Here is a 20,166-nt window from a genome sequence, read left to right as displayed (position 1 = left end):
TGCAACAAAGGAATTAAAATTTCTTACGATGTCAAACATCGATATCTTTTACAAGTTGTGTTATATTAATTTTCTTAATATTTCAACTTGCAACTGATTACTCATTCTATTGACGTGGCCAACTCGGCCCCGAGGTCTTCTTTTTCATTTAGTTGCGGCTTTGCTTAGAAAAGAATCTAAAACAATAGACACGAATGAAATAAAGATTACTATGCTAACAAACCAAGCAAATTTTTGTTTTAAAATTATACACATTACAAAATGTGTTTGTAGGGTCTGGCTTTTTCAGAAACAAATGAAACAAGTGGATCGTGATGATTGGTGGATTAAAGTGGATGAGAGTAGGTCGGTGGATCATGGTGACCCACGACTAATTGATCCACTCCATCTCAACACTGACCCACCGTAGTAGCCCCCTGTAAAACTTGGAGATAGAGTCTAACATACTAAATTTATTTTAGGAACCTGCTTCTTGCTATTACTGTGTTTGCTCTATGATGAGCAATATTGAAACCAGAAGTGGTACTACATTTCTACCATTTCTTATTTTAGTCGAGAGAGAAAAATTGAGACTGAATATAACCTCGGGACAATGGATTGATTTCGGAAAACCGCGTTTCGCTACATATTACCATTTTTGTTCTATGGATAGTGATCAATGTTGAAACCTTGATTGGTTGGTTTCCACCACTTTTACATGCGATAAAGGTTAAAATGTCACTCAGCATTGAGGCCTGAAGCCATTTTTTGCTCTCACCAATTTTGCTCTATGAAATGAATATTCAGCAAGGAACCTCGGGACACTGGATTGATTTCGGAAAACCGCATTTCGCTACATATTACCGTTTTGCTCTATGGATAGTGATCAATGTTGAAACCTTCATTGGTTGGTTTCCACCACTTTTACACGCGATAAAGGTTAAATTGTCACTCAGCATTGAGGTTTTGAAGCCATTTTTTGCTCTATGAAATGAATATTCAGCAAGGAAGTGAATTGGTAGTGGATTCCTATCACTTCCGGTTTTAGTAGAAACGGTATCTTTTGTTGTAATTCTTAATCAATTAAAACAAACTTATTATTGCTATCTATTACTGTTTCTGTTCTATTGTAATCAACGCTGTAACAGAAAGTGGTTAATTTCTACCACTTCCGGATTAAATGTCAATGCATTAGATGGAACTTATTCATGGGACGCTGTACCGATTCCAAAACTGCTTCTCGCAATTTCTTCCCGCTGATACCTGTCGACAGACGGACAAACAGACAGACGAACATACTCGTTTTATAAGACTTCATGTACTTATGCATAGTATAGTTCGAAAGTATACCAACTCAAATGACTTTAATTTTTAGTTTTACAAATATATTTCAGATTCTCGATTTTAAGTTTTCAGTTTTTCGATTTTTTTTTTTTTTTTTTTTGAGAAAAAACTAGCTTTTTCTTTTTCGATGAGGTATTTTCCAAAAACGATATCCACTTCAAAGCAGCATATTACAATATCAACTCTACCATTACATTCCAGTTTAAAAAAAAAAAAAAAAAAACGCAAATAAAGTTCCCTCACAATGCACTAGTTTTCTTTTTTCTTTTCTAGCTTTGTAATTACTACAAATTACTAACAGCTAGTGATGAGCAAATGCAAGACCAAGACCAAGACCGGGGTGGTTTTGGTCTTGGTCTTGCTTACAAGAGTCTTGCAAGTTTTGCATTAAAGAAATCTCAAGCTTTTCATAGGTAAATTTTACTCTGGATATAAGGGATAATAAATTCTACAATGCTCCAATAGTAACGGAAATACAATGTATGTTTCTAAATGTAACAAAGTTTATCTTCGTGTAAGAATGATGACAGTGTACAAAAGTGATGACTTATTTTTTTCTATGGGGTACCAACGCTTTGCTACTTGTAAATTAAATCACGACGTTTCGTAACCTTTATATATATTTTAACAGATCCAACACTCCACTGGTTCCCAAACTGGGGAGGCTACCCCTGAAACGAATGAAAGAAAATCAAAACGGTACAGATTATTGAAATACCATGAACTGCAAAATTATTTTTACACTTTAAAGGCGTCAGATTTTTCTTTTCAACCACGATTAGCTAATCCTTGTATTAAACAAACTTATAATTAAATATTGAGATTTTGTTTTACTGATTCCATTGGGGCAGAAACATGGGCATTACGCAAAAGCGATGGAAAAAATTGCTGACTAAAAACCCGGGCATGGAGAAAAAAGGAGAGAATTAACTGTGTTGAACGGAAAACGAATGAGAAGGTGTTAGAAATATTAGCAATAGGAGAAAAAAGAATTTTAGATATGGATAAGAGGAGAAAGAGGAACTGGTTGGGATATTGGCTGTGGGGGACATGCTAGAGGGTATGGTGAAAGGAAAGAGAGAGAGGGAGCAAAGGAGTTGTTGAAGGAAGGTATTACACCGTACATCGAGGTTTCTCAGTTGCAGCAAGCAACCTGCCAAATATGAACACCAAATTAAAATAAATGTTTCAAAATGTCTTAAATAAAATTAAATATTTTCTAGCGTAAAATAAATGGTTTTATTGTTGAAGTTCACTTCCGATACTTTGTGCGTTCAATTAGGGGAAGTCAGTTGAATATGAGCATAGTTAATGAAAATACTAATATATCTCAAAAATGATGAATTACAGAAAGTAAAAAGTATCACCAAAAGAAAGCCTGATCTTTCGTCTACAAACCCTAAAAAGTACAAGGTTATACATACTTTTGTTCGTGAGTTATAAACAGGTTAGTAAAGTAAGTGCGCAGTGCTCATATTTTCCGTAGTACAAGGGTAATATGAGCACTTCATAGGGCAAATATAAGCAGCATTTCTTTTTTAATATTTTCACATAAAATATAAAGCAGATACAAAAAATGTACAAAAGAAGAAGTAAAACGTAGATGATTACAATAACGAGCAGAAGGTAGTTGCACATGCAGTAAAACAGTTCATTTCAGGAGTCCTGTCTATTGGTTTGACGTAAATAACTAGGCACTAAATCTTCTACAATAATCACACACAATGAACTCAGAGCACTGAACGTTCACCCAAAGAACATGATACCAGTCTTGGCACATATCACACTTGATTCATTCTTCCCTTTTGGAGTCTTCACTAAACTTTCCTTCACAAATATGGCAAATACTATGTTTCCTCACACTGTATGGATGAGCCTGTCCTCTTTCCTAACGTAGCATTTCTGGCGCTTCCTTCAATAAAACTATTAGTATCCACTTGTGCTTTAGATTTATTTATGGGTGTCTGTTTCTTCACTTTTACAAGAAGTCTTCCATTTGAAATGCATTTGGACTGAAGCTGTATTATCAATTGCCTTTATGTAAGTTCTCGTGCTTTTCCTCTATGTCTTCCTTTTCTGTTGCTTTAGCTCTGAATAGTAGGCAGAGAAAAAAAGTAATCTGACAATTTTCCGAGGTGTTTGAGAAACTTGGTTGATAGTGTTTCCTGAGGCGTTTGATGGTCCAGGTTGAAGTTCAGTGTTTGCAAAAGAAGGGAGTCCTTGACCTGTAGATGTATTGGTTGGTGATGTGTGCACTATAGCAATATTAGGTAGTGTAGAAGAGCTTCTTGGGACATTATTACCAGCAGATGACTCTTGAGAAACATCGAAAGAATAATTCTCTGCAACATAAGCGTTACCAGGAATAGCATATACATCTACTGGCCACAGTCCAGTTGCTTTAAACGCACTTGAAGCAATTTCAACAGTAGCATTAGTATTTCATGCTTTCGTGATCATTTCAGCAAATTCTAATTTGGTAAATACATTGCTGTTATGAACTTGAAGATTGTAGAATTCACAGGACAGGACGTTTGGGCGCCGCCATTTGGGCGCGGACGTTTTGGCGCTGCCGTTTGGGCGCCGGACGTTTGGGCGCAAAGCCGTTTAGGCGCCAGACGTTTGGGCGCGAGGTACATAGTAAAAATCACAATTTACGACATATAAAGTAAGCTAGGCACTGAAAACTAAGCGCCAATCAAGATATATACATTTCCTACACTTCTATCCTTATCTCACCTCATTTATCTGTATATTTTCTATCTCTATCTTATTTATTTATCTAAATTAAATAGTTTAATGCGTTTGTGGCATTTGTTGCCTAACCTCGTCATGGATTGATTTTTCGCTTGTTCACGATTCTTGTACTTCTGATCTAATTTTTGTATTATATAAGAAAGCTAGGAAATAAAGGAATCAGACGAGCTGTTAATTTTCTTAATGTTAATTAAAACATATTGATTTAATTTTTGTATTTTTTTAAAGAAAGTTAATAATTACATATTTATGAATATTAAAATTTGTTTTCTTTCGTATTACGTTTGCCAAACTCTTCTCTTCCTTAAGTCCAATAAAGAACTACCAATAAAAGATTGCAGCGTAGTCGCTAACACTCGCCTTCGGTGCGATCGGTTCCGGGTTCGATTCCCGGTGGGGGCACTCGGTCGAAAAAGTGTAACACGCTCTTTCAGGCCAGCCACCCTATTCCCACATTTCCTGGGTTTTCTTCATTCACACCAGGCAAATGCCGGGGTGGTACCTAATTTATAGGTCCAGGCAGCTTCCTTCCTTCCCTTTCCCCGGATAGTGTGCTCCCTCAAACGTGACGGGCTAAATGGCCTTAGATGCCGAGAGCCCAGAAATCTAAAAATCCTATATCCTAATCGAGTTGAGGGAAAGATATTTTGCATACATGGTGTCTAAGACATATTTTGCATACAGGATGTCAAACACATTGAGTTTAGGAACTGTAGTATGCCGTATTTCTGGTATCACTTTTTTTTATTAACATTCCAATATAAAAATCAAAACTTAACACACATTTTTTTCGTCCCATTGTAAGCATTTAATCTGCATTAAAGGAAGTGGCGAAAGGAAAAAAAGAACGATTTCAAAGTGAAAAATAATAGTTAAGTGTACATATATTGGTCATTTAGCCACTAGAAATGTGTTTGACATTCACACTTATTGCGTAACTACAGCAGAAGGCCTGCTTTAAGTTTTTTAATGGAATAGGCTCACTATGTATGTAATGCAGTCAATCATATGTAGTCTGGTCGACTTACATTTGGCTTGAAAAGTTATCAAATAAAAAGCACACTTAACTTTCGTTGAAACTTAAATTTACAAAATTTAATTGTTAATTCAGTTTTTATAATTTTGAAATTCCAGTATTTCTAGTATGTAAAACAAAATCCAGTATAATTCAAGGACTTCCACTACAGTAGACACCTTGTGATATCTTGATTCGAACTTAGTACTCAGCGCCTAACATAACGACTTTTTAACTCGCGCCCAAACGTCTGGCGCCCAAATGGCTTCGCGCCCAAACGTCCAGTGCCCAAACGGCGGGGCCCAAACGTCTGCGCCCAAACGGCGGCGCCCAAACGTCACGTACCGTAGAATTCATATCATCCATGTTATTACAAATTATGTAATTACGAAATATCCACTTTAGTTAACATCTGGAAAAGCTCATTATGTTCATTTGTCTCATTAGTTTAAACAAATATGTGTGCTCATATTAAACTGAATTCAAAAGCTCATATTTCACCGACTGCTAATGATACTTTCACATGTTGTAGTTGGCAACTCTGTTTATAGGAAAGAAGTGAACAGAAGACTGGCGTTGAGTTCCTAGACAGAACTGACTATAAAACCAGTGACAAATTACGTATATACAACACATAGATGCCAAGTTTTAGCTTATTATCCATTACCCTGATTTAACTATAGCTCCAAAAAGCTACATGTTTTTATTCTAGGTACCTGTAAAATTGTCTTTTATTTCACAATAACTGCAACGAACGAACTTGGGCTCCTGTCTGCAAATTCATGAAACACCAAACAATGCTACCAACTTCGTTGTTTTCCTCTTGCGCAAGGTATGTGTGCGCTGTGTGAGTTTAAGCTTCGTGCTGCTCATATTTTCGGACTGCTCATATTAAACTGACTTCCCCTATGGGAATTTCCCGAGCACTTGTTGCAAAACCGTTCTCCCAGAAAATTAATTTAAAACAATTAACAAATATGCAGGGTGTTTCAAAACAACACCGACAACGTTTTGACACCAAGATAAGACAAAAAGTATAGATCAACCTAGGTAAACAAATGCTTCCATTCGGAGTTATAGGCTGCCGAAAACATGAAAAAATGAACTTTAAAGGTCCATAGCTCCACAACTATGGAACTTACCAAAGTCGGGTTAGGAATTCACTGAGAAACTAATATGTGCGCTATCTAAAAATACATGTTTCTGAATCCTGCGGTACTTCCGCAACAATTTTTATAGAGGTAGTTGGTGAGTACTTCATATTGTATGCCCGTAGCAAAACTCCCTCTATAAAAATGTTGCGTGAGTACTGCAGGATTCTGAAACATGTATTTTTGGATAGTGCACATCTTAGTTCCTAAGTGAAGTCTTCACCCGACTCCGGTAAGTCCCATAGTTTTGGCGCTATAGACCTTTAAAGTTCATATTTTCGGCAGCCTATAACCCCGAAAGGAAGCATTTGTGCACCCAGGTTGGTCTATACTTTTTTTTTTTGTCTTATCTTGGTGTCAGGAATCATCCCCCAAACGTTGTCGGTGTTGTTTTGAAACACCCTGTATAATTCATATTTCATAAAGTAAATGTTTCAATATGTCTTAAATATCTTACAGCGTAAAATAAAAAGTTTTATTAGGGGCGCGGTGGCTCAGTGGTAGAGCGTTCACCTCCGGTTCTTGGGGTCCCTGGTTCGATCCCAGCTCGCGCCGCGTAGACTTTGTGGTGGACAAATATTGTGCTCGTGGGTTATTTCGGGGTTCTCCCGTTTCCTCCCGCTTTCTTCATTCCACTATTTCATTCATTCCTCATAATGACCGTCTCTAGCCTAACCGGCATAACTTTGGGACGTAAAACTGAAAGATTTCATTTCATTTTTTTCAAATAGTTTTATTGTTCAAGTATTCAGTTCCGATACTTTGTGCGTTCAATTGCGGGAATTTCCCCGAGCACTTCTTTCGCAACGAATGTTTATTTTATTATTATTTTTCTTTCGAAAATGCAAGTTTTCTTTACTGTACATCGAAACTTCCACTAGTACGGAAGTTTGAATTCAGCACTTGAAATAGTAAGCGTTACATACTGTTCGAAACTCCGAGCATTAAGCTTCTTAAATTTGACAAGAAATTTCAAGTTACGCTACTGCTGCTGTTGATCCTACAAAATGCTTATTTGAAAAGTATCAACAAATGACTGAACTAAACTGTTGTTGGAAAACCTAACTTTACTGAAGAATACTTGTGTTACCATCAAAGGTAATAAAAAATTATACTAATAGTTTTATTAATACACTACATATTTACTAGTAGTACCAGCACCTGGTCCCTAAACTCATCAGACGTATGAGAGAGAACGTCCTTCGGCGTCGCCGAGTGGGAGAGCACACTATTCACGGAAAGTATTTTCTAAAATATAAAATTGCATATTTTACTTCAAATAGGCTATAAAAGAACAATCCATACATTAATTTGTTCTATAATTATCTCAATCTAAGGTACGGTTTTTTTTTTAATGCATTCAGTGCATTCAGAACTTTATAAAGGTCTTACGTTGAATGTTGTATACCTTAACGTCAAAGCACCTAATTCGCTCAAGAAAAGTCCAAAATCTGATAAAAAAAATCACTTTCAATGTGATCACCTTAGTTGTACCAATAATATACTAACGAAAAGCTCAAAAACCCAGGTGGGTTTTTTCGGGCTGGACACACTTGGGCAAACCCTGTCAATTACCCACTTAGTTGGGTTGAATTTTTTAAAAAATATGTTTCGTTAATCAGTCACTTTTTATTATTACTAAAGCGCTTTCTGATATCGGTCATTTTCGATTATTTTTATATTTCTCTCCCCTTCTTCTCCCCAAGTTGCGGGGCTGAATTTGGGTTTAAACGGCATCAAAAACGTCACTGTTCATATTAGAGACACCGAAAACTATGGATTCGGCACTAATATCGGTCATTTTCAATAAATTTATATATATATATCTCCTTCTGCCCCATGTTGCAAGGCACGGCATCGGAAGTGCCACTGTTCATCTCAATGACCTCGAAAACCATGAATTTGACATTGATAATAATGGTCATTTTCGGTATTATACATATATATATATACATATATATATATATATATATATATATATATATATATATATATATATATATATATATATATATATATATGGTAGTTTGGGGCAACTCCGACACTTGGGGAACTTCGACATTTGGTAGTTTGCAACACTGTAACTCAGAATGGTAAACAAATAAAGAGCTCGCGCCAATCATGTTGAGATTGTAGTAGTGTACAGAAGTTGACATAGTGCTTTTGACCTGGTTGCTTGGAGGAAAAGGACAGAACAAAGTAAAATTGACATAGAGGTGAGTGTGAATACATTGAAATACAGTAGGGATGTAAGATTATATGTTTCATGATTAAGACCTGAGCACAAGGGTACATAAAGCTTTACAATAATACATGGTGTATGGTGGTCGGGTGTCATTAGCCTGCATGCACATGTGTTGAGGGATGATGCACAGTGTTGCCATATGTAGATAAAAGGTGATAAATGAAACTGTACAGTGTTGGGTAACTCCGACATCGAAAAGTTGGGGAACTTCGACATGAACTGACTGTCAGTTTTATTTTATCAATTCAATAAACTACACAACACATCTAGTAAAGAGACTTACGAGAATTTATCCTGTACTTTTCAGATTAAATTTAGTGCGCAATTATGTCCGAAAAAGCTTAAAATGTAGCTGGATTGTAGAAACTATGAGCGCATCTGTGGACACTGTAAAAGCTGGAATGACCTTTCTGACGTGCTGACAGGGGACGTGTTTTTAAAATACCTTGATCATCTCGCAACATACAAACCCGCAGGTCCAATTTTACTTATTCTCGATGGACACTCGTTACATTCTAAGGATCTAAAGGTTTTGGAACACGCTTTTAAAATTAGATATTAACATATTGTGCTTACCACCCCATTCTACACATATGTTACAATCTCTTGACATTTCATTTTTCAAACCGCTAAAGCATTATTACAATGAAGCTTGCAGGTTGTTTCTACGAGCAAATCCTGGGAATACATTGTCGAAGGCACAATTTGGTCATATCTTTAATCAAGCATGGATGAAAGCAGCATCTACATCTGCAGATATAGTGGATTTCGGTCAACAGGAATATTTCCCTTTGATCCATCCAAAATTACAGATCACGCAATTCTACCATTCTCAATTCATTCATCCAGTGCCAGTATGTAATCTGAAGAAAAGAGGATGATCATTCAACCTCAAATTTACATATACAAGATCAGCCAACTTGCAGCCGTTCCAGCAATTCGCAAACAGTTGAAAGTACTCGGACAGAAGCCACATCCACGCCTACAGGATTAACATTAGACACCCATGTTACCTTCCATGACTGCACAAACGCCGCAGAAACCATCTGGATCTTCTGCAACTACCAGACAAAGAAATAGCCGTAAGTATCAGCAGGGAGGAATAGTTCTAACACCTCCTATGTACATGGGTGCACTCAAGACTAAGAAACGCCTTTTCGAACACAAAACACGTGGTAAGAGGGTTCTTTCTCCTACAACTAAGAGATCCAGAACAACTCGCGGTCGCTCTATGTACAAATCATGTTATGTCCTATTTGCAATCGCAAATATAATGACAGTCCTGATTATGGATATTGGGTACAATGCACATAATGTAAAACTTGGTATCACGAACTGTGTGTGGATGGTGGTACTGATTCTTTTGTTTGTGTGTTCTGTTTGTTCTGATACTGATTAAGACTTTCAGATGTTTAGAAACATTAATCAATAGAGATATCTTTGTCCAATATTATTTTTGTGTTTTGTTGTGATGTTACTATGTAGCACTTCTCTGTGGTTTTCGAGTAATTGGCTGTATCTTGCAGTGTTATTGCCATTTCCTTATATTATTAGCATAAATCTATTACAGGTTAGTAACAGACGCTAATGTACTGTCCGTTAAAAGTGTTTTAGATTACATTAAATGGATTAACTGGGTATTATATTTCTTGTCGGAGTTCCCCAAGTAAATGTCGATGTTCCCCAAATAAGTGGGGAAACTTCGACACTTTGTATATCTGTGATCAAACGCAGAATTCATGTACTTATGAATGTTGAATTTGGATGAGTGTGTTGTATTATGTTCTTCATTAAACTAACTTCAAAATATATATTTTGAATTTGACATTAGCTGCTTCATTATGCATTTATTTTGTGAAATATCCTTAGCCTGTCGGAGTTGCCCCAAATCACCTTATATATATATATATATATACAGTGAAACCTCTACTAACGGACACCTCTATAAAGCGGACACCTCCCATAACGGACATATTTTGTAATCCCCAAAAACCGTAATATGAAAAAAACATATTGGCAAACCTCTCTAAAACGGACACTCTCTAGTACGGACACGGACAGTCTTTCTTGTCTTTTATAGGTATTATTCACCTCCTATTACGGGCACTTTCTCTAAAATCAAGTTAAAAAGTACAGTAAAAATACACTTTTAGTAATTCATATTATGTCACCAAGGAAGAACATGAGCGTGTTACAACATTTTGCCTCCTCAACTGTCTGTTCAGCAACTCTGAGGAAGGGTCTCTGTTTCACAACACCCTTATGTCCTTTGCTTGCATTCCACTCCCACCCAACCTGTTTCAGAAACAAAAGTGATTGACAATTGCCCACTGTTTGGGATGACACATCATTCTACTGTCCCGCTGGAATCTCTAACCAAGCAGAAGACAAGTTTGGTATTTTTGACCACGGTACGCATATTGTCTTTTTAAAAAGTCATTACTGGACTGTAATTAACTCACAGATTAAAGTAACACACCGAAAACGTACTAAGTAGCGACAAATGTACAGTGCAGAGAACTATAACATTTTATTCCCACGTTGTGCCTCGAACATAGGGAATTGGATGACGCAAGATAATGCAGGTACAGTAACATTTGAGTAATATTCTTAAATACGTGATTCATGCAAAAGTATTTTTTTCTAATTGCATATTACCTTGTTTATTAATTTACGTAAGAAAATATTGAAACCTCTGTAAGGCGGACACTTCTCTATAGCGGACAATTTTTGATTCCCCACGGCTGTCCGCTTTAGAGAGGTTTCACTGTGTATATATATATCCTTCTTCCCAAGTTGCGGTGCTGAATTTGCATTTAAATGAGATCGGAAGTATCACTGTCCATTTTAGCGACCCCAAAAACTATGAATTCGACACTAATATTAATTTTCGATCATTTTTAGATATCTCGCTTCCCACCGCCAAGCTGCGGGGTTGAATTTGGATTTAAACAGCATTAAAAGTGTCACTGTTTATCTCAGCGACCCCCAAAACTATAGACTCCACTCTAATATCGGTCATTTTCGATCATTTTTAAATATCTCTCCTCTCCCAGTCCCCTAAGCTCCACCGTCAAAGTGATATGACAGAAACCATCTCAGGTCCGAACCTCATCTATGTTGAAAATGTGATCGAGATCGGTTGGGTGTTTCAAGAGTTATTAAGTTTTATTTATTTTTGCACACTTCCCCTCCCTCCTCCGCCCCTTAGTTCTACCGTCAAAGTGATATGATAGAAAACACCCCAAGTCCGAACCTCATCTATGTTGAAAATTTCATTAAGATCGATTGTCTGGTTCAAGAGTGATGGAGTCACAATGACAGTCACTTATACTTTTATTGTTTACATATATATCTCCCTTTCCCCCTTCACATACGTTGCACCGTCAAAGTAAAATGATAAAAATCGTGCCAGGCCTGAGCTTCAACTATGTTGAGAATTTGATCGAGATCGGTCGGGTGTTTCAAGAGTTAAGTTTTATTTATTTTTATATATACCTCCCCCTCCCCTAGATTCTACCATCAAAGTGAAACTATAGAAAGCTTGCCAGTTCCGAACCTCATACATGTTAAAAATTTGATTAAGATCGGTCTGGTGGTTCAAGAATTATTAAGTCACAAACTTAGTCACTTTCATTTTTATTTATTTTGATTGTTTTATACCTCCCCCTCCTCCTTCTCCCATACGTTGCTCCTTCAAACTGAACACAAATAACATTCCAGCCCCAAATCTGATCTATATTGAAAATTTGATTGATCTCTAGCGGGTAGTTCAAGAGATTAGGAGTCACAAACATAGTCACTTTCAATTTTCTAATATAGATTTACTGTTGTAGTATAATGTTATATCGCCCAATCCTCAATGTGTCGTATACCTAAGGAAGCTAAAAGTTATATTGCTAAACAATTATTTAACATATAAGCATCCGACCATGAAACCAAACTTGCGGTCAGATGCACTAACTGTAAGTTTTTGTCAATGTCATGAAAATGTTACTTCGATATTAATTTTATGAGCACACATTAAAAATTTCCAACGGATGCTTGAGTCTCGGAGCCAAGGCCATACCCAGGTAGTCAGTACCTCAATACTACATTTCTCTTCAGTTTTGGAAGAACACCACCACTAGTATGCATTGAAATGAAATGAAGTATCTAATTTAACGTCCCACACTTATGCACCAAGGCTAAAGGAGACGATGATGATGAAAAATGACTGGAAGAAAGTAGAAGGAAACGGAAAAAACCTGAGAAAACCCTCGCACACGATGTTTGTCCACCAAAATAGCTTACATGACGCAAGATAACACCTGTGTAGCTTGAAAATGAGCAATATCTACAGAAAACGCGAACAACCAATTCAGGAAACGATATACTGTAGCCATATGCTACAGGGGCAGATCGACTGACACGGATTACATAAAACTACTGGGAACACATTCACTCCAGTGGCATTTTTACTGAAGCCAAAAAGTTCAAGTAAAGGACGTAATGATTTTTCTCCTTTTTTACATTCTATAAAAAATTCAAGTAGTACCAGTACTTGTACAAGACTCTTGGTCTTGGTCTTGCAGGTATGGTATTGGTCTTGGTCTTGGTTTTGGTCTTGCACCCCTTGGTCTTGGTCTTGGTCTTGCATGCATGACTCTTGCAAAAACAAGACTCTTGCGCTCATCAGTACTAACAGCATGTCGGGCTATTGGCTGCACTTCAATATTGAAACAGCAATCTACAATATGATTGGAACAATGAGGAAGAGTTCATTCAGAGGAACAGACTGAACTGCTAGGATTTAGGATTTGGATTTCTGGGCTTTCGGCATCTAAGGCCATGTAGCCCTTCACGATTTGAGGGATGACGTCCCTCGGCGAGCACACAATCCGGGGAAAGGGAAGGAAGAAAGGATTGGGAAAGGAAGGAAGCGGCCTGGGACCTATAAGTTAGGTACCACCCCGGCATTTGCCTGGTGTGAATGAGGAAAACCCAGGAAAACCTCATTCAGGGTGGCTGGCCTGAAAAAGCTGTTACACTTTTTCGACCGAGTGACCCCACCGGGAAGACTGAACTGCTAATTCTGCACTAAAGACTGTAGTATGATTAGTGAGTACAATTACTGCGCTAGTTCTACAACATTTATAAAATAACCCCCTTCCCCAACACTTGTACAGTTCCTACTGGTAACTGCATGCAACATTACTACATTCACCCCAGAAAAAAACTTTTTCAGAGCTCAAGATAAACTTTTGTGACAGGATATCAACGCACTTTTAAAGGAAAATGGGATTTTAAATATCAGAGAACATTTCAGATTTTCGGTAATTTATTAAATTTTGGACTATTGCCACAATGGAAGTTTACAGTACTTAACCAAGAAAAACAGTGCTGTATTACCTAATTTTCGCAAAACTAACCTCGGAACTACTTAGTATTTAAAATTATCATCTCAATTATATCTGTTGGTATGGTTATGCTTCCTTCAGATGACGTATTATCATACTGAGCTTCAAATCTGAGAGCTTGAAGTTAGAAATTCAGATATGGCCACAGTAGCCAAGACTGCATAAGAGAAATGAGGAAAATATGTAGATATACGAAAAATGTTCTCCTTTAAAAAATGAAAGATAAAAAAATTATTAAATGTCCATTTCTTTTTCATAGATATACTGTCTACTTTCTCTTCGGAGTGTTGGAAGTTGCTGTTAGCGAGAGTCATACCTCCTCAGCATTCTTACTCTAACATAAAGATAATAGGACTTGAATTAATAATTTTAAAAAAATCTGTTTTCTCATAGCAAACTTTTCACCCTAACACTGATATGTTTGAATGAGCCACATTAAAATTCTAACATCATCGTTAGTTATATCACTATGCATAATACGAAAACGTCAGCATCGGAACGTTGTAATTATCTTCTTAACGACCTTGCGCACGGCACCTCGGGAAACAGTTACTGTGTCAAGGTATGCAGGAAGCTATTCTCTGTACTCATTGAACAAAGCACACCCGCATGAAGTTACCCACATGATTTTCTTTAAAGATAACCGTACCATGTTTTGAGAATCATGGTGAAATACTTTTGATACGGACAGAATTTTTTAAAAATGTACTTAACCTTCCGAGACGAATGCTGGTGTAAAAAGTACACCAATAAATTTTTTTCTGCTTAATTTACAGATGTCAAAAGAAAGAAGACTCCTTCCTTTACCTATTCTATAAGGCAACCCTCCTCCATCCACTACTATAGTGGCGCCAACTTACATGATCTCATTAGTGCGTAATATGCTGTGAGACGTGGAAGAGTCGCGATGTGCTGTACTTCTTGCAACGCGCCCTTCTCACGTAATACTTTGTCAAGTATCGATGTAATATTTTTTTTAAATATATTGTTACAATGGGAAATACAATGTAATGGAATATGTAGTTACTTGCATAAAACATGTCTTAATAAATACACAATATGAAGCCTAGATCAGGTATACAACTAGTTAAAGTTCGTCACGCAAGTTTTTTTTTTTTTTTTTTTTTTTTTTTTTTTTTTTTTTTTTTTTTTTTTTAAGGTGTTGCTGTGCAGCTTGGTGTCCGTGTCCCATCCTGTGATAAGGTAGTCTTGACACTTTTCTACGACAACGGACAGTTGAGGACATAGAGTCTCAGAGCGGCGATGGACCATTGCAACAAGCCTGGCAGTCTGGAGCTAACGGCCCCTGTGGAGCAGCGCTGCATCATCAAGTTCCTCCTGAAGGAAGGCGTGGAAATTGCTGAAATCTTGAGAAGATTAAGTGCGCAATATGGCGAAGAAACTCTCACTCCGTCCGAGGTGTACGAGTGGAGCTGAAAATTCAAGGCAGGAAGAAAATGCCTTCTCAACGTGGCCCGTACTGCACGCCGAGCTACTACAGTCAACGAAACCAACATTCGTCAGGTAGGGCAGGTCATTCTGAGTAGTCGACGCATCTGTATGAGATTTGGGTGCGAAAACAAAGCGCGGGAAGTGTGGAAACGACTATCTACGAACAACTACACTTTCGGAAAATCACAGATGGGTCATAAAAATGCTAACGTTCGACCAGAAGCAGTGTAAGGAAAAAGTCTCGTCTCATCATATGCAGCGATTTCAGAGAGAAGGAAAGAGCTTCCTTGCAAAGATAATCATCTGCGACGGGAGCATCTTACACTCCAGAGTCAAAATGCTTCAGCATGGAGTGGAGGCATCCAGACTCGCCACCACCGAAAAAATTCAAGGCACAAGCTTCCGTTGACAAAGTGATGCTGACGGTATTCTAGGACAAAGACAGGTTGACTCATTGATTTCCTGGCACGCGGGGACACAATCAATGTGTCGCACGACAGCAACGTCCTCCGGACCGAAGTCAAAGAGGCTTTACGAAGAAAACGGCCACAGAGATGGTGAAGAATGGCGTCAACTTGCATGACAAATCGTGTCTTCATACGGCCCAGATCACGGCCACATCTATCACCAAACTTGGTTGGGAGATCCTAGACTATCCCCCGTACAGCCCTGATCCGTCGTCTTGCGACTTCCATCTTTTTAGTCCCCTCATGAGGAACTTGCGAGGAAAATAATTTCATCAAGACGAAGAAGTCATAATGTCGGTGCTGAAATGGCTGAAAGATCGTCCTAAAGAATTATATAACGCAGGGATACGGGCACTCCCGCACCGATTTTAAGTACACTGACACAAAACGGTTAGATACTTTAATATAATAACAACATGAGTTACATGGATGCATTATGAACCAAAATCACAAACTATTGTTCAAAATGGTCATTATTACCATGCACAGAGTCACGCATGGATCTTTTGATCACTCATCAATTGCATTACGCAACGCATCTATTAGAAAATCTGCAGCTGCCTTCTGAAGAGACCGCTATAAACTTTCAATACTGGATGTTTCTTCTTGCAAGCCATCTCCTGAAGTTTGGATCACAATTTGTAGTCTAAAGGGTTTAAGTCCGGACTTGCAGAAGACCAATCTAAAGTAGTAATGAAGTCCGGAACATTTGCCTCCAGACACTGGTGAATTACCCGTATCTTGTGTGCTGGAGCTGTCATGCTGGAAGCTCCAGTTCTGTCCATGAAAGAGAGTGTTGGTGAGATTCTTGACTAGTTTCTCAAGCACTGTCTCCTGGTACATTTTGGCTCGCGTTTTGATCCCCTTTTCACAGAAATGAAATTGTGCCTAGCCTTCATAGCTCACACTCCACTACACCATGACTGATGCAGAATGTTGACCTCTTTAGATCCTTGGAGCCTTTTCACCAGCTTCTCTAGAGGATGTGGTATATACCCTGTCATTTTGGGCATTGAAAATCTCCTAAACACCGAAAATCTTTTAATCACTGAAAAAGATTCGACGGTGCCATTTTCCTGCATAATGCTTAAGTAAGCGTTTTGCTTTTAGGAGCCTCTGGCGCTTCAGTTCATTTGTCAGGACATGTCCTTTTCATTGTTTGTAAGCATGGAGTTCCAGGTTACTGCTTAACATGCGAGACAGACATTTTCGCTAACTTGAGCTCGCGAGACATAACTGACTGTCTCCTAATTGGATATCGTCGGACACGCGGCGCCACTGCTTTCACAAGCTCCGGTGTTCGTATTGTGCGTGATCTTTCTTGCCGCGGGCCACCCTTCACAGCTGCAGTCTCAACAAAGCGCTCGATAGTGCGGTAAACGATTTTTTTTCAATGATCTGCAGCTTCTGCAGGGTTTTGAAAATCTCCCCTGGTGATTTGCTTACCTTGTACAATGCTATCACGGCCACACGATTTCCATACTCGCTCCATTCCATCTTAAACCTACAACTGACACCTTTACACTTTTTCAGTTCATCCAGCAATGATTCACGCTTCGCGATACCGCTCTTGGCGTCGCTCGCTTATACGAGCGGAAGTACAGCCACCCTCAAAAGTCGGGACAGTAACTAACTCTATGCCCTATGGAACCCGGAGGTTCAATGCCGCGTTCACAAAGCTCTCCACTGACTTCTGTCTTTAGCCAACTGGATCCTGTTTCTACTTTCTATTCTTATTTCTGTGAGACCCAACTTAATATTGTCCTCCCATCTGCGCTTAGGCCTTCTTAATGGTCGTTTTCCGCTTGATCTTCCAATTAAGACTTTGAAAGCGTTCCTACTTTCTTCTATCTTAACTAAATAACCTGTCCACCTGAGCCTCCTTGACTTGATGACCCTAACAATGTTTGGTAAACTGTATAAATTATGTAGTTCCTTTTTATGAAGTTTCCACCATTCCCCATACTCGTTCCTCTTGGGTCCGAATATTCGTGTCAGGATCTTGTTCTCAAACATTTTCAGTCTATGCTCTTCCCTCAGAGTAAGCGACCATGTTTCGCACCCACAGAGAACAACAGGTATGATTATCGTTTTATATATTTTAAACTTGAAATTCCGCGACAAGAGATTTTGATCTGAATAATAACACGAATTCCCTGCTTTTAGTAGGCATTTAATTTCTTCGTTAATTGGTTTTCGTCTGTTAATATTTATCCTAGATATTTGAAAGTATCCACTTTATCAAAAGTATTATTTGATATTTTAACGCATCCATAATTTGCCGTATTATGATCCCGACGAACTTCCATGTATTTAGTTTTCTCTGCATTTACTTCTAAACCCATGTCCTTGCAAGTGTTTAATAAGACCTATACATTTCTTTCTATTGTTCTCCTATCATCACCTATTAAATTTACATCATCAGCATACGCCCTAACCTGGTGAATATCAATCAACTCTAGGCCCTGGTTGCTATCTTTGATTTTCCTTGTACTGTGTTCCGCGGCAAAGTTGAATAATAATGGCGACAACGCATCTCCCTGTTTAAGGCCATTCTCAACCTGAAAGCTCGTGGACAAAGAAGATTAGGATTATATATACACAGGGTGTTCCAAAATTTCGTTTATAACGCTTGGAAGAAGAATCTATACATGAAAACAAAAAAAAGTTTATATGACATTTTGTTAAATTTGTCGTCATTTCTGATACTACGGTGACGGCCATTTCCAGTTTCACTGTAAGGCTGGATGATGCGGTAGACAAATCATTCACTGATTTGCGGGGCGTTTCAGTGTGGCGAAGATTCGTGGTGGTGGCATTTCCACCTTATTAGCGCTCCAACTGACGTCTGTGAAGTTGTCCCGCCCACCTAACGAATTTTTCTTTTTTTCATCTACATCGTTTAGTTTACGTTAGTTTTGCTAAAACTATCGTTAGTTTCGCAAAAATAATGATTTTATTCGAGAAATAAAGTTTCCTGCCAACTGTGAATTAGCCAATCCATATTGAATTCCTTTAAACTTAATAATCATATCGTTAGTTTAACGATAGTTTACGTTTGTTTTGCTAAAATTAACGTTTGTTTTGGAAAAATAACGATTTTATTCGACAAATAAAAGTTCCCGCCAAATGTAAACCCTAACAGCACATTTACATAACAGGCATACGTAAGAAGTATATAAGGCACATACTGGACACATTCTCATGTACTGTGCCTGAGGGAACATGATAGGCGTATGCCTGCTATGTAATTGTGTTTACATTTGGCGGGAACTTTTTTTCTCGAATAAAATCATTATTTTTGCGAAATTAACGATAGTTTTAGCAAAACTAACGTAAACTAACGATAAACTAACGATGTGATAGAAAAAAGTTTTGAAATTAATTTGCGGGTGGGGAGCCGTGAAGTTGGCCTGCCCAATTATTTTTCGAATAAAATCGTTATTTTGCGAAACTAACGATAGTTTTGGTAAAACTAACGTAAACTAAAGATAAACTAACGATGTGAGTTGGAATTTTATGAGAATTCAATATGGGCGGGCTAATTCACAGTTGGTGGGAAACTTTATTTCTCGAATAAAATCGTTATTTTTGCGAAACTAACGATAGTTTTAGCAAAACTAACGTAAACTAACGATATGAGTTTGAATTTTATGAGAATTCAATATGCGCGGCTACTTCTCAGTTGGCGGGAAACTTTATTTCTCGAATAAAATCGTTATTTTTGCGAAACTAACGATAGTTTTAACAAAACTAACGTAAACTTACGATAAACTAACGATATGAGTTGGAATTTTATGAGAATTCAATATGGGCGGGCTAATTCACAGTTGGCGGAAAACTTTATTTCTTGAATAAAATCGTTATTTTTGCGAAACTAACGATAGTTTTAGCAAAACTAACGTAAACTAACGATAAACTAACGATATGAGTTGGAATTTTATGAGAATTCAATATGGGCGGGCTAATTCACAGTTGGCGGGAAACTTTATTTCTCGAATAAAATTATTTTTGCGAAACTAACGATAGTTTTAGCAAAACTAACGATAAACTAACGATATGAGTTGGCATTTTATGAGAATTCAATATGGGCGGGCTAATTCACAGTTCGCGGGAAACTATTTCTCGAATAAAATCGTTATTTTTGCGAAACTAACGATAGTTTTAGCAAAACTATCGTAAACTAACGATAAACTAACGGTATGAGTTGGAATTTTACGGGAATTCAATATGGGCGGGCTAATTCACAGTTGGCAGGAAACTATTTCTCGAATAAAATCGTTATTTTTGCGAAACTAACGATAGTTTTAGCAAAACTAACGTAAACTAACGATAAACTAACGATATGAGTTGGAAT

The 20,166-nt window shown here is 37.7% G+C and overlaps 1 protein-coding gene across 2 annotated transcripts in view; it reads right to left on the bottom strand.

The window, feature by feature from the left end:
• The window catches only part of LOC145664507 (ubiquitin carboxyl-terminal hydrolase 31-like), a 363,896-nt gene that overhangs the window by 239,279 nt on the left and 104,451 nt on the right, over positions 1-20,166 (bottom strand). The gene's annotated exons all lie outside the window — the stretch shown is intronic.

The sequence above is a fragment of the Thermobia domestica genome, chromosome 11 (assembly GCF_964235325.1).
Source record: "Thermobia domestica chromosome 11, izTheDome1.hap1.1, whole genome shotgun sequence".
In the NCBI taxonomy this organism is placed as follows: Eukaryota; Metazoa; Arthropoda; class Insecta; order Zygentoma; family Lepismatidae; genus Thermobia; species Thermobia domestica.
Note: the sequence above shows the minus strand (reverse complement) of the source record. Positions and strands in the feature narration are given on the sequence as shown.